Raw genomic sequence first — 17,221 nt, 5'->3', positions numbered from 1 at the left:
TTGTACGTTGTCCAGACAGCTACTAATTCAACTCAAGGCGTGCTTTTGAAGTCCGTGCCTATCATACCTTGATCCGAAAACGAATAACATTTGTGTAGCGATTATTGATGGTCTGTAATCCTTCTCGGACTAACGAGCTACTTACGTTTTTATTTCTTCCAATCTGCTGGGCACCTGATGAATTGTGCGTTGGAATTATGTCACATTTCATAGACAAAAAAATGCGGAAGAGCCAATCATGGTGATGGCTGCATTGAGGAATATTTCACTTGTAGAATATTTTGATTTTTTTTTCAAATATCAGGTGTTGATTGGTGTCGAGTTAAAATCGAGTGAGTAAACACAGCAACCTTGTTATGAATGTTTTCATTACACTGCGATTAGAAGTTTTATATTCGTTGCAAGTTGAAATGCAGGAGAGGCGCGTGAGCGTATAGTGCCTGGTAGAGTTCCAGCAACGTTCCGAAGTTAATGAGGTTTTTGCAGGACATGTATATGGACTCTGTTGCGACAATGCATCTTGATAAAGTTGATGATCAAATATTTTCAATATAGTACTTAAACATTTATCCGCCATAATTATAACGATCAAGACTGAGGAATCACACTCTATATCATAGACAGCTCAGTAACAAATATCCGTGCTCCATGGCAATTATTTAGGGACATCTTTATTCATGATTGCAAAAAAGGAAGGATAAAAAGCTGTTATGAATTATTTCCAAACTGCAAGCTGCAAGTATTTTCTGGCGTCAGTAAGGATGTGCTGTTGGTTGAGTCCACGGTCACATCACAGATACATTCTCCTAGATTCTGAACCGATGAGCTCCGACACTATTGAAATTAGAATCGTCTGGCTATTCACTTGGGAACAACATTTTTGGGGCCAAAATAATGAACGGCGTCGTTTTGTTAGAATTACAAATAATGAGGAAATCCAATGCTGATTTAATTGAACCGCGGGAACTTCTGAGGGATATCTAGTTTTATATCTCCCTGTGAAAAATGTATGCGTGTCCGTGACTATGAAAGCACTTTATGGGATCCGAGTATTATATGGCTCTCCAGGGATATCTTACAAAAGGTGAGATGAGGTACAGCCTTGTTAGGAATTATGAGGTATGTGGTTAGAGATAAGAGGAATAGATGGGGATAAAATTCAATATATATTGCACAAAAGAAAACCCTAGGTGCTTCAGCATCAATTACACTTGTGATGCAAGACCAAATCTTCGTTCTCCCCACGGCCAATCGCGTCATTGGAAATGATAAACCGAGTTTACCTAAATGTCGTATCATTAAAGCATATACATGTACCGCACGTCTAAAACTCGTATTTACTTTATTAGTACAGTACACCTCTCTAATTCAATGCAAAGCCGTGCATTTTGAAACTTGTGTATAATATTTCTACATGTCTAAATATAAAACACACCAAAAGACTCCAAGAATAATGCACACATTTCTATTTCCAAATCCGAGAAATGAATCATTACAATTGTGGATCTTTGGACAAAACTGAAGGTCGGAGAGTCGGTTAATGAAAGGTACTACCTTATCACGTCAGAGCAGACAATGTTGGCAGTAAGAACGTCAGTATTTCTAACTAGGTCATGCAATCCCGGAAATAGTGATGACGAGAAAATAATGTACTGAAGTAACCGTTATATCTGTCTGTCTGGCGGGAGTGTTCTCCTTATCAATCCTTTCCAGCTTATTTGAATGACCGAGGCTGCCCTGAAGTTCAAAACAGTCAGTGGGACTTAATCAGAATATTTGCTGGGGAAGTCCAGCAGTAGAAACCTATCGTGGATTTCATTCCATGGTGTGAAGGCCTCAGACTTAGATATATAGAAATCTGGATGAGGTTAAATTGATCAAATACGGCTGAGAAATAGTGCAAATCATTTTGTCTCAATTGCTCTGCTCAGTAAGTCCAGAACCGGAGGATTTGTAATGACTTCCGAGTCAATAAGATGGGTCTAAATATTGATCTATGGCTTCTGCCCTTATGAAGTAAGAGGTTACGAGGATATTGAAAAGTACTTCTCATCACCAGTGTGTTATTTGCGTTCATTACGTCTCACTTAGCCTTGATACATTAAACTAATAATAGTGATGGCAAAAATATCCCCTCCCCTGGTCAGTTAGCACAAACGGGGAGAGAGGTAGAGGCAAACAAGGAAAATGTGGTACCCACGTGCAAGTCTAAAACTAAACGTACATATAAACATCTGTGCAGTTTTGCTCTGATTAATACAACAGTTAAGCAACAATCAGTTCAATATTTGGAGTAGACACATTGTTGAGTTGCGTCCCTTAGTAATACCATGATCAGTTGATCGTGGGGTCGAATCCTAAACTTGTTCCGAATATGATCCTTTGTCAGCACCCTGCTCGTGGGTGTTACGTGGTAAACATAAAATTCGCGTCATCACCGACGAGTCTCAAGCATTTAGCATACACGAAGTTTTATTAAATGAAATAGTGATCAAGACGACATAAAACCTAGCTCACTCACTAAAGAATTTAGTAGATGTGTTGACGTTTGCACACATGAATGTGGAAAACATAAACATATTTTTTTCCAAATATTTGTACCTGTATGGTTTTGAAATTAGTGTTTTGTCTTTTGAATTGCATCGACATTTCCAAAACGTGAAGTAGGCATTATATGATCTTGAAAGTCCGCCAAAATGTTTCTTGAAAACGTCATGTACTTTGTAATTAAAAATGGTACAATGGATTATTTAAATTGAGTCTGACATTTAAAGAAAGCAAGTATTTACATGCATAGATTAGAATGTAATTCATAACATCAATAACATATAACGTCAACATTTTTAATTACACGTCATCTATTCAAACCTTATGCATAGCTAACACTTGACTACATAGGCATCAATCATATTTTGAGTTATATTCCTTTTCATTGTCCAGATCAACAAGAAAATATTTCCTATCAATTCCTGTCAAAACAAATTGCTATACGTCGATCTTTGAAGTTCTAACAAACGCACAACTTGCCACCGGTCTTTGAAATCACAGCCTCAGTTGTCATTGTTATGCTACATCAATCGGAGATTCGACAATTCCATTATGACAGATGAAAGATAATCCTGCCCAATAATCACATTGGTCTGATCTGGTGGTTCTTCTCGGTTCTTCAAGAGCCGTTTTATGAATAGGCTGCATTGCATATCACGGTTTGTTTTCTTATGTAGTAATCTTTTTTCATATTGATATGGTTTCTGTATACACATTCTTTAAACTTCTTTGGTGTGTGTGATTTCTATGGCATTGTAGCTATGGTAATAGCTATGGAATCATAGAGATTTGGAAAGTTGAAGAGCCATTGTGTAGTGACATTCACTGCAATGTAAGTCGATAAATAAAATATGTTTACATTACTGCTGAAACTATTAATTCGACTTTGAAAGTTGATTAAGATGATATATTTGCGACATATTTGATTTCCATTAATGAAACGTAAAAGCAGAATATCAAAGATAAGCAGGTTGGACTCAAATACTAATACTTCCAGTCACAAAACACTACACGTATGCTGCTAATTAAAGAAAACGATGCCTTAAGATATATCATTTTCAATACAATGAGAGAAACAAAATCCAAGATTAACTTCCGAATATTTGATAAAATTCGCAGTGAAGTACGGCGATTTGACATAAGTGTTACAGAATTCCGCCCAAATGGCTTTAATATTAATAGCTATGCTCCACTGTCTTGTGTCTAGTTCCAGTCAGTACCATGGTGTTGACAAGGGGTTTAACGCTTTGCGTTCAAAAATAATTTCACTCATATGGCGACGTTGCTGCTCATGCTAATTCGGTTTAATAGTGCTAGCTCACTGAGATACCATGCCGCAGTTTTACATGGATACCCAACTCAGTATACTGACCCCGAGCCGACCGCTTCTTGCTTTATACCCTCAATTCCGAACGCTAGCCAGGGTTACAACAAGTACCATCTTTTAACGTCTTTAGGTATGGGCCAGGGCAGACGGTCTATCCAATAGACCACGGAGGCGGGCCCAGACGTTGAAATAAGTATCACATGTGATACTGTGTCGGTGTAACTCGTGTAATCATTAACTGCTGGAATGATCTTCATTGTAAACGTGTTGGTCGACAAATAAAGGCAGTCTTTGACGACTTGAATCAAACTTGCTATATTTGTGGGACAGCTATTTCCCCGGAACAGACGCTGATATCATCCAAATAGTATTTTATATCGTAGTCATGATCATTTGGATTTTTTGGATTTCCCTCTGAATGGTGATTTGCTTCAGAAATTCTAACCCCGAGATCTTCTTGTAAGAAGTTGTGTTATGCTTGAAAACACAATCTGAAACCAGGACGTCAAAAGTCTAAAGACGACGCACGATAAATGCCAGATGCTGCTGTGTTAACATATACAAAATCAAAATATCAACTACGATTACATGTGCCATGCATCACACATTGCACCTAATATATTAATGCAAGTGCAACGGTTTTATTAAATTGAAAAAAATCGTACTTAGTTCATTACTAGACAATCTAAATTAGGTCTTCACTACAGATTATCACAGCAGCTTTAATTTTCTATCTGAGACACATACGAAGGTATGATCAATGTTTATTGATGTATGGACGCGTTATAATAGTTCCATCCATTTAGGTAATAATGCTAGACGCATTAATGACTCTATTCCAACCTTTGTAATTAGCTTGACAGCCTCACCTCAATGACCCACGCATGTCATCGTAATTAGTTGACCACTTTACACGACCAGACAATCCCACTGATACACACGCCACCGACGATCCTCATGGAATTCCTCACATGCAATGGTTCGTTTCAAAGCAAAAAAGTATATTTTATTCATGAAGCTTACCTGACTTATGATGGAGTGGCTTGAATGAGAGGGGTTTGCTCAAGCCTCAAATTAACCATTAATCATAGATCTGGAACTTCTAATATTAATGGCAAAGATACAAGTTAACATGTTTTTGTTAGATGGATTAAGATTGTGATACAGGAAAAAGACCTCCCATCACGTACCGATGCATTATTGAGGACAGAATGAAATTGAGTTGAAATCACACTGACACTTTACAATGAATTATTTAAAACTCAATTGAAATTGCCATTATTGGTTTCTTCATATATTTTTATCCACAGGCCGTAGTAATATACTGACTGCTAAAAGTCATTTTTTATCACGCAACAAAATGTCTATGATGCAAAATGAAATCACTTGGATGTGTAGATCACGCACATATACACTTAGCGTAAGCCTAATTACCTGTTATGACACCTTTACCATAAAAGGTGCCGCGACTACACCTATATAACCAAATACTGGGCAAATATTCCACTGCCTTGTACATAAGGTCGTCTTTAATTCAGTTTTGAATCTAAATGGATCGTATTTTTTTTATCTGAAACAACCAACATAAACAAACCACTCCTTGAACATGCCTATCAGACAAATAATATATGGTCAGATGTAGGTGTGAGGTGTGGTGTTCAAGCTTGTACACGTTGGACCACTCTAACACACTTTATTTAAATAGTTATGATTCCAACATTGATACACTCTCGAAGATATCTTATCATGAACAAAATGTGAACTCTTGTTTTCTCGCATACACATCTGGTTTAGATTTTAGTTTATTTTAAGCTTTAGGCAAGTTAGATTCCTGTCCAATGACTGTGATCTATAACTTTCACTGCACCGGGCCAATAATTATATTTACGTACACTAGACCAACATACTGTGGACTGACACTACAACATCCCACTATGGACTGACACTACAACAGCACGCTATAGTCTGACATACAACAGCACACTATGGACAGACAGTACAACAGCTCACTATGGACTGACACTACAACGGCTCACTATGGACTGACACTACAACAGCGCACTTTAGTCTGACACTACAACATTACACTATGGGATGACACTACAACAACACACTATAGTCTGACACTACAACAACACACTATAGTCTGACACTACAATATTACACTATGGGCTGACACTAGAACAACATACTGTGGACTGACACTACAACAGCACACTATGGACTGACACTACAACAGATCACTATGGACTGGCACTACAACAGCAAACTATAGTCTGACACTACAACATTACACTATGGGCTGACACTAGAACAACATACTGTGGACTGACACTACAACAGCACACTATAGACAGACAGTACAACAGCTCACTATGGACTGACACAACAACAGCACACAATGGACTGACACTACAACAGCGCACTTTGGACTGACAATAGAACAGTATAATCTCGACTGAAGCTTTAAATGTCATATGGAATTCTATAAAGTGCAAGAACATTTAAATGTTTACTTCTTGCCATATCCGAATAGCTGTTCAATAGATTGGATCTCACAAATGACGTAATCACTGCCAGACTACTTCCTGATTCCTGGACATACAAGGGGGAATTCCCTGGCAGAAATAATAACCCAAACCTGCTTCATATTCGTACTGACTGTTTGACATCAGTGTCCTTGGAAGATGTAAAAAAAACCAAATCAATCATCTAAAGATGATGCATGTATTCGCCATCCCTGTACAATTATTCATGTTTTCTTGATCGCTCGATCCAGCCATGCTTTGGAAAAACTTTTCCCGAGTTGGGTGGTTATGAAAGAAAACGATCCAGTAATAGTATTGTGGGATTCATCTGTATGGGGCAATGCTGCAATAAACACAGGGTAAATATTGCTGTGAAAGTTCATTCTTGATAAACGGTAATATTACATAGTTTGTGAACATATAGGTTGTATACATCCTTGTCTCATGTTTATCCTTCAGTACACCAGTCTCATGGTACTGTATCAACAGGATGAACACAGCGGCTTTAATGATTACAAATTGCGGCATATTGGTGAAATGATGCACCAGTTGTTCCAGTTTTAATACATTTATACGCTCACCTGGAGTCATCGCAAACTCCTGGTATCATCACTATTTGATAGCGATTCATAAACACTGGACTCTGTTTTTAGCAGAAATGTATTATGATTAAGGAAAGGGTTTCGTCACTTAAATATGTAAATAGCTCTAAAAGTGGGCCTCATGAAAATTTCACATGTAACTAATCATGGAAACATACCTTCCTGGACTAGATAAATAGAGTCATGTACGGTATAACATATCATGATATGCACTGGTCCATAGAAGAACTCCCAACCATCACCTTCATTTTAGATGTAACGATCATGTTAATAGTGTATGAGGTGGTATATTTTCGTCAATAGATGAGTACAAAGCGTATTGTTCGTAAGGCTATTCAACACCGATTCAATTATGTAAAGTCGATTGAAAACGGTATTACGAAACATAGACTTTCTGTGACAAATTATCACTGGGCTTTAAGAGAAAGTAACAACTAGAACACCCTATGCCGGAGATGCCTATACGGTTGACCCAGGTCCAATCGTGCGTCCTGTAGTCGGACTTGAATCTTTGATTCTTTCCGATTGTAATCCTTGATACCCCTGTTATAGTTTAACATTTGAGGATAACACTGATGACGGTAACTGCGATCGGGTTTAAATATATCAGAACCGTTTTTAGGAACGTAATCTTGCATTTGGACATAACTTTTCACCGTTTGTCTACAATAAAAGCAAATAGATACAACGAGACAAATAAAATATTTATGTGTCTTCTACCGACGTTTATCTGAAATATTTCTGTCAGACCAATCACACTTTAACCTGGTATCATTTATTCATGAAACTCTTGAAGGGTTGAAACTCCAGACCTTTATTTGATAAACAGTTCTCAAGGTTGACTATCAACATTGCACGACTTTCTGTCCAATGGTCAGAACATATCACATTGCAATGGATCATATTGGTTCCGACGTGCATCAATATTCACAACTTCAAATGCTAACATATCACATGTTTATTCAATATGTTCTTTGAACCAAACACTCAAGTCGATGCATGTGATGATTGCTTTGGTACGTTTCATAACATTTGTATCGATTTATATAATTAACTTGAGATGTGAAGCATCGGTGTGCTAATTGCAGTACTGAAATAGACAGACACATCTCATAGATAAACACACTCAGTTATCTATAGATAGAGGTAATATACCATTTACCTACAGTTCAACTAGTTTAATTGAATATGCGACTGAAAAGTGGTGATGCATCACCAATGTATACCAGCTGCTATGTTAATTGCTGTCGGTTTGCACATGGCGTCTGCATTTCAGAGTGTTTGTTGGTTTGTTGTTTAGCGCCGCACTCAGCAATATTCCAGCTATATGAGGGTGGTCTGTAAATAATGGACAAGACAATCCGGTGATTGACATCATAAGCATCGGTCTACCCAATTGGGATACGATGACATGCATGAACCAAGTCACCGAGTTTGATCACCCGATCCCGTTAGCCTCCTCTTTCGACAAGCATGGGTTATGTAAACCAAGTCTAACTCGAATCGCCACAGGTAACTTCATTGTGATAAAAATGAAGCTGTTGACCTCAGTATCATGTGTTTGTCATCATCAATTGTAATATGATCAATACTGAGGAAAGCAATAATGTACTGTCAATAGATTATGAAGATTGCAACAAATAATTTAAACAAGCAAAAAAGTGTTTCCTCGGGCGCTAGCGCACGAGTTTCGAAGGAAGTAACCTTATATATAATCCGCATACAGCTTCATTTAAAATCGATATTCTCTAAAATTGGAAGGACCAAGTACATTTAGGTTTCCATGTACATTATGGAGTGATAGGCATTGAAGATGTAAACGACAGGAAGGCGTTATTTAAACCAGATGTTCCCTGATTTTAGTCAAGCCATAGACACGAGACTCTTTTGGTATAACATCTAATTGAGCTGACAAAGGAAAACAAGTGATTAAGGAAAAGCAATGACTAAAACGTAGATTTTGATAAAGAGGATCAAAGAGATTTAAAGTAGAGAGATTGGACAGTTTGATCGATACTACAAAAAGACATAGCTCATTATCATCCCTCGTGTTCTACGGAAATATAGCCAGCGTGATACAGAGCTCAACTATCCACTGCTATAATTATTATGTACACAGAAATACGCCAGATCTGACACCACCAACACATTTTGGTTTCAGTACACTTTCTGTGTTTGGAGTATTGACAGAATAATCATCTCAACTTCATACAGGAAGGGCACGGATAGGACTCCCTAGTGTGTGTGTTTGTGTGTGTGTGTGTGCGCGTGCGTGCGTGCGTGTGTGTGTGTGTGCGCGTGTGTGTGTGTGTGTGTGATAACGTATACAAATGAATGTTTTCTCAGAATGACCCTCTTAATCTGCTGTGGAAAAATACAAAGTACGTCATCAGTCGAAGTTGATGACGCGATAATATTCACTTTTCTTGTGATAAATATGTTCGGAGCAGTGTTATTTAGAATCTCTTCTCTGAATATTAGCCTGTGTTATATGGGATATGAATACTTTTTATAGAGAGCAACTTCTTTTATTCTTTGTCACGACGTTTCAGAGCTCCTTATAAGGGAAAAAGTTTCATTTTATTCATGTTATCATCCATACATGAACATGTACTTCTATGAGATTTATCCAGCTTGTTATGGCCATATCTGACATCCACGATGACTAACAATGGCATCAAACATCCGTCTGACACGTTGCGATATTTAGCTTGATAATGAGATTAGTATCACACACACTGCATCCATTTCATCATCATGATCAAGGCCTTATTTCTAATGAGTCATGGTCCTTTTCAGCTCCATGAAACATACATGTGCGTCTAATTCCCTTATGACAACTCATGACGTGGCCGTGGAATTAATATTGTCAGAAATATCGTTTGATATGAAATTCGCTTATTACAGGTTGTTAAATCTTCGTATAATTTCAAAATTGCTAGTTGGTATGAGGAGATGTACAATAGCTGCTCTATCCCCATGGAAGACATGCGTTCAGTTTTTCTAAACAATGAAATTCAAAGTGAATTTTTAAAATAGCCAAAAAGGAGATTAGCAAAAAACTCTTTCCGATCAAAAACATTGACAGAAGGAAATTTTGCTTGTGGTAACATAAATTTAATTCGAAGAAGATAAAAACTTTTATGATATTAATACTTTTTATTTACATCTGTTTACTACTACAGTTTCGAGTTGAAAGACGGGTTTGCGTTACTGTTTGAACATAATACAAATCATAACATTAAATAGAATGCTCTGATATGAGGCACATTGAGGATCCAGTAAAACATGCCCATATGTACATCATATGTATAAACTGATCACTTTTTTTATGAGTAAACTATCATTATAAACAATAGTCGATGTGTCACAAGTTACTAGGTGTAATAAAACTATAATAATGTACAAATTAACTGTAGTTCATCGCATGATTTGACGTTGACATGTCATCTGATTATTGACCGTTTTACGAAAATGCATATTAAAGGATTATGAAAAATTGCAAAAACCTCCGTTCCCATGACTGCCAAGAAAATGTTTATTTGATTACAATGTTCAATATCGCGAGTCATTTCCCTTGCAGGCTATATCGGGTATGTGTCATAGAAGTGATAAACATTTTCAAAAAATGAATTTTGCAATTGATTTCTGAAAGAAAAAAGAAAAGTTCTCGAGAAAGTAAGAAACCAATCAAAAGTACTTTTTCCAAAAGAAGGAGCCTGTTACAGGCAAGCGTTCATGCACAGTCAAGAAAATCAAATTTTGTGGTTCGTTACAGGCACATATTTGGAGCTAAGAACGTTAGATAGTTAAGACGTCGGGATGCTTATTTTATCCACCCACCTCCCTCTCCTCCCGGCATATAGAATGAAGGGGTATATAAATGTAGCTTTTGTCCACCCGTAAGCCCTCTCACTATATTCCCTTGAGCAAATCTTCACTCAAAATATCTTCTTGAAATATGGTTAGGTTTCAAACAACTGAGGGATCGTCCTTGTCCTTTTGAGCTGTTCTCTATTATATTGTCAATTTTCCATGTTTCCGTGTTCTGATTGTAGTCTGTGATCAGCATTTAGAAGTCGGATGAACATGAGGACAATGAAAAACTTGTACCATTAAGGTTCATTTCTTCATATTCTGTTTGGCTGATAAATGAAAGTAATGTTAAAAGCACCTATGAAACGTTCTTAGACCTGTCCATGTATTATTGTATTTAAAATAACTGTATTCTTTCACGTGTTGCGCGTTATACACGTGAACTAGAGCTGATGGGTTCTTGGATATAGGTTATGTTACCACGTGTGATACAAGTTGTTTTACTGCAATATTCGAGTTGGATTGTGCTGGTCGGGCTCTAGCAATCGGAGATTGCACATACTCTGCACGCATAACAAAGCCAGATCATGGGTGCCATTGTTGCTTACCTGAATTATAATCTCCATCAGTAGATTGATTTGCGTACTTGATGCAGTATGCCAAGTGCAATAACGAAGCAAACACATGTTAGTACTCGACGACGAAACGAACAGTTTTGTAGTACGTGACAAACTGAGGGCATAAACTTGTGTTAACTTGGAGGTTGAGTGATAGGGTGAGATTGTGAGTCTGAATTTGGCGATACATATGTAGAATGTAAATACTTCAATTTGTTGAAAGGTCGACGTCCGTTGTGGTTCTGATACTATGACTAACACCTGGAAACATGAGAGCAGGCGTGTTTTTGAAGGCATTTTGACTCATTTGACAACCATGTCCTTTGCAGATCGCCCAGTATCCATGGATAACATGGCACAATGATTAACCATTTCTGTGCCATCGTCACCTCACTAATGCTGCAACAACTGCCACAGACAATCCATGTGGAATAGTAACGATTTCTAATGTTCAAGATCAGATAACTGTATGTTTGTGTGAGTAACCTTGTTTTGCGTGTTTGAGTGTGTCTGGTTTTATGCACTACTTGGCAGTATTTTCAGCCAAAATACGGCGGGGAACCAAATAGTACTCATTGTTCAAGTTGTATCAAGGTACACGTTTATGTCATTATTATGAAGAAAGGAAGGAGTGATCAAGGAGAGATCTATGCCACCAGAAAACCAATGAGCTCAGCGACCAGCAGCTGTTGACAGACTAAACTCGGTGTAGCTAGTTACGGCACGTATGTGGAGGCGCGTCGTTTCAGAGGTGGATACCCAACTATATCAGACACTGTTTATCATAATGTTTATTTCCGTTCAGTTTTGTAACTTTAAATTCCATGTCTGAGATACCTCTGAGGACAATATTTAAACTTGGTGTCACATTTTCACGTAAACATGTATAACGCTTCATATGAATGTTAGAAAAGCGGGTGATGCTTAACTTTTGGACCGGCTCTTATATGCTCAATGATGATTATGTTGCCACTGAGCTTTTTATTTTACAGTTTTAGCAAAACAATCTCATCATGGCCGGTGATCGTCATTGGAATATTCATCTAAAAAGATATCACTGTTGCGGTTAACAGAAGGGGACGATATGTCATTACACACCAAAGTAGAGTTGCTGAGGGATCATTCTGAAATAAGCGACATTAAGAAGACGTATGGAAGAATCTAATGTCGTCTAAAGTCGTGCAAAACATGTAGCTACTGTTTGCTAAAAAACCCGTCAAGCACCATCGGTCAATAAACCCGTATTTCTTAGTCAGAATGTTCGATAACTAATGCCAAGAAGGACGTTTTATAACATAAAATCTCAATTTGTATTGATGGTGATTTCGAAACTGCTGACGCTTTCCTGTGTCTGTTTCTGCCTCACATCCCAATGAGTGATAAATCTGTCACAAAAGAAATAGACTTAGCTGATCGCAAAACAGTCATGTCATTGTGTCCTTTGCAAATACATCTACGAACTGAAGTTTAACCAAGTACGTTACACAAAGGGACCTGTCCTCATTGTAACATGTGACCTGACAACCACGAAGTATTGGGGACACAACACTAGATCAACCTGTACACTGTTTAAATTGAGGTAAAATAATCCATACCATTTAAGGCAAGTAAACATTCAAACATTGTGGAACACATCAAAATTGCATGTACAAACATTATATTTGCACATCTGTAGATATATTTTCATGTAGGTTCAACTTGCACGGTACAATGCAATGAACACCTTTATATTTAGGTGTATTCAAACATAGATTTATTTTTAATCCTGCTCAACATGTAGCGTCAAAGATGTTGTGTTTTCATCCTGTAAAAGGTACGTATTTTGGCACGCCCCTTTAAGTACACACATAGAACACTCTGTAAATAATAAATGAGTCCTCGACATGTCAATAGTCTGCTAACCATGACTATTATTATTTGTCACCAGCACCATGACTATTACGTGACGACTGAATGCACTTGCAACGTGCGCACATCGGTACCAACGACTTAGACTGTCGCCAGCTGTTGATGAAATAATCCTTTACCCCCCCTCCTTGAAAATATAATAGCATGACTTGTAATTCTTAGTAAGTGCTATTTAGTGAACGAGAGCATATTATGTTTAATTTCTTGTGGAATTGTATTACAGCTGTAATTCTTTTGAATCCAATTTGAAAAAATCTCGTAGGAGCACATTTTCTTCAGCAGTTATTGATTTCAACATCTGCTTCCAAGCTTTGTCTTCGATTTTGAAACTGAAACTCCCCCTAAATCGAGCACTTTACGCTTCAGTGACCAATGCTTGTAACCATTCTGTTAGGTTAATCTTCAGCTGGAGCCATCGTTCTTTGTAATTGTCGTTTCTTCAGTATTTATGTGATTGTACGGTAAAGACTGAAAATTAGGTTTTAGTACAAATGCGTGCTATATTTTTATATATTTTTGAATATTCTTATTTAGTATTCTTATATTGTGTAGTTCGTCGTCTGTCCGACCGTCCTTTACCCCCGTCTCTGAAACTACAATGCCTATCAAGCTAAAACATGTTACAAATAAAAATAATAATAATTCAGCTATTCACATGTCGAGTTGCCACCAACGCTATGAAACGTTTTTATTCCATTTCCAAATGATTTAAAAAAACCCAACTGCGCTCGTGAACCTGGTATCCTCATAAGCAATTTAAATTACAGTCGGATTTAACTGTCATCATGCGAAATAGCGCGTGGTGACAAACAAGTAATGATTAATATGAACAATGATCTACGCCGTCGGTGTACGATGACACGCAAGTAACCTAGTCCAATCAATTAAGTCGACACTTACATTTGTAGGTCTAACCAGGATCCCCACGGCGAGTACAGTAAAACTATACCCTATATATGATACAACGCACGAACACCATCCCGGCCAGTGATGCTTGAATCATTAGCACGTTCATATCATGCCCATATCATGTGTGTGTCGGTGCTAGAGATGGCTCGGTTCTGTCTGAGCGAGAACAAGAGGAATCAATAAGGAGACTTACGTTCAGACAAAGGTTATTACTTGCTTGGTTGACCACACTATTTTCTGTATAGGTTGGCGTGTTATTTGTGTGGCACTCGTGTAATTGGTCTCCTGTTTATGTATCTGATCAGGTGATAAGATAAATGCTTTCCGCACAACATGAGAGGAATGGATGGGCTAATTAGGACCAGGAATAGGAACAATGGATCTCAGATCGGAAAAGATATGTGTCCTTGTTTATGACACTATATTATGTCTGACGACAGTCAGTTGAGGATTTTCGGTGCATACAACTTCAAAAGAGAAGTGTTCACTTCTATAAATAAACACAAATCGATACCGGTGTGCATTAATGAAAATATAACATTTGAGGTCATTTATATATGTCTGTATTGTCGCATGGTAGTAAGTGATGTACGTTGCTTCGTCTAATGGATTTGTGGCATGCTTAATGTGTTGTCCTGCATGCTGAGTATTCAAAAGAACGGTTATGATTACAGTTGTTTTCAGTGAAAGCTGCATGCGTTGGATACTCCTTCACAAAAATGATCATTGTTATGCTACAAATAGTTCATGCTTAGGTGAATCATTATTATTAATCATGAAACACAACCACATGACACAACTGTGTACACATTGTGCCTGAACCGAAAGCTATACAATCAGCTATTAATTTATGTAAAGCCCAGAATATTCCATGATAATAATTCTTTCATATATTTTACACAAACAAAACTATCTAACGTAAATTGAAAAATTAACCAACTTGAACGGTTGTATGTTGGTAATGTGTATGTGTCCAAAGATCTGTGACCTTATCAGTTGCTATTTACTCCCCACCCCCTCAAACATAAACATGAAAATTTGGGCATAAACGCCTGTTTATTTACACAGGCAGAATTTCAGAATTATCCTGGATTAAAATCCATGTAAGTGCATATAAATGCTGAGTGCATGAATTGTATGCTTGCCAACATCCACTAAAGGGGGACACAGTGTATCGGCCATGGCTTCGTTTCTGATACGGGTCGTTGTTTATGGTGACCAAGACTGGAATGTTTGTTGAAAAAAGAATGAGTATATATCTATTTGACATAGCTGTCATGTTGCTGTTACGAACACCAACATTCACTTACAGAATGCCAGAATCAGAAACATTATCATCTGCTTCACGTGAGGATGTCGATTAGATCTTACCTGTTGAAATCCAACCATACCTATAATTCCATATTTTGACATTTAAATGTACAATCCTGAACTTTGTAACAATAGTACCAATTATTCACTCTAGACAGTATAATTTTCACAAAGATGAACTGTTGCCATATCCTGATGAACACGATCGTCAGTATTTGCGTCGATAATTATGCGTATAGAGATTTATGTCTTTTATAGCATAGCATAGCATAGCATAGCATATGGTGAAGGCGATTTTCTCTCGTTCAGCCTATACTGAAAGTCTGTGTTCAACGCGTTTTAGTATTCACAATTAGTATTCTCTGATAGCATCAGTTTAGTCGTGCGTGGAATTTGTGTCAGAAACAACGGTTGCATTTTGGGTTTATTGCAGTAGATAACACACTAGTGAAGATAACACACTAGTGAAGTCCGTTGAAACGTTCTGAGGGTATATGTCTCATCTGAAGAATGCGTGTGCAAGTTGTCAAGCCCCAGACTAAACACGTCATGGATTGGTAATGTGTTACGTGCAATCTAGGGATAAACCATCTCACAAATTATCCTTATAATCTTGGAATATTATCATATTATGTGATTTTTTACATAATCTTTTTGAGTATTCTATATTTTTTATACCAAGATAACGTAACAGGAATACACACAAAATAAGCACTTACTCTAAAGACGATCCAGTAGTCGACCGCTCCTATAATAATATGAAGGACTAGTTTACTTTTATTCCTGTTAATGATTGCCATGTGTGCTTTTATTGACTTCGAATGATGATTGTCGCCAGGGTATCTTAGGATAAATGTCCTTTGACAGCACCTACTAAGATAAATCTAAACTGTACAATCCTGCTACTTGTCTACTTGTCCTGCTGAATACAGGAACATATTATCTGTGATCACTCATAGCTTTCAGACCAAGTGATGGATGGTAAGCAGTATTGATTTAAACTGAACATTAAACTGCATCTGATCCCAACGTTATAGCGAGCGGGAAGGCCTTTGTTTTTTTATGCATACATCATTACAAATCTCATCTGGTGTTAATACAGGCATTTAATGTTTATGGATGAGCTTATTCATATCAAGAGATCTTTCATCCACCTAGTTATTACAACTCCAAACGTTACGGCTATATACGCCTGTAGTACTTAGTTCTCAAAACATATATCAAGGTAGAATTCCTCTGTACGCAAACGGCTGTCGATCGACTTGCAGCAAGATAGAAAGATAGATGTTTAAAACATAGACTCGCATGAGCGTTGCGCAGTCAGACAAAACATAAACATTGTTAAGCCAACAATAAGAGCTAAAGAATAGTTTCAGTTGTAATGTGTGTCTGTCAATATGTGAGGATAAACCGCAATGTACATTTGACAGTTAAAATAGTAACGGACATTACCACCAGAACATAATTGAGGAGAACATCACAGATCCCTTGAATGTATATATACCCATAAACCGTGTATTACATCTTCCTCGCGTTGCGCTTCGACACTGGCACTTGCTGTCTGATATTGTGATAAATCCACGTGGCAGAAATTACGGTATGAGTTCGGGATGGGTTGTTAGAGGATGAGCTTGTCGCGATAGGATACAGTTCGGA

Source organism: Haliotis rufescens, unplaced genomic scaffold (genome assembly GCF_023055435.1).
Source record: "Haliotis rufescens isolate VD_foot unplaced genomic scaffold, xgHalRufe1.0.p SCAF_1, whole genome shotgun sequence".
Lineage (NCBI taxonomy): Eukaryota > Metazoa > Mollusca > Gastropoda > Lepetellida > Haliotidae > Haliotis > Haliotis rufescens.
Note: the sequence above shows the minus strand (reverse complement) of the source record.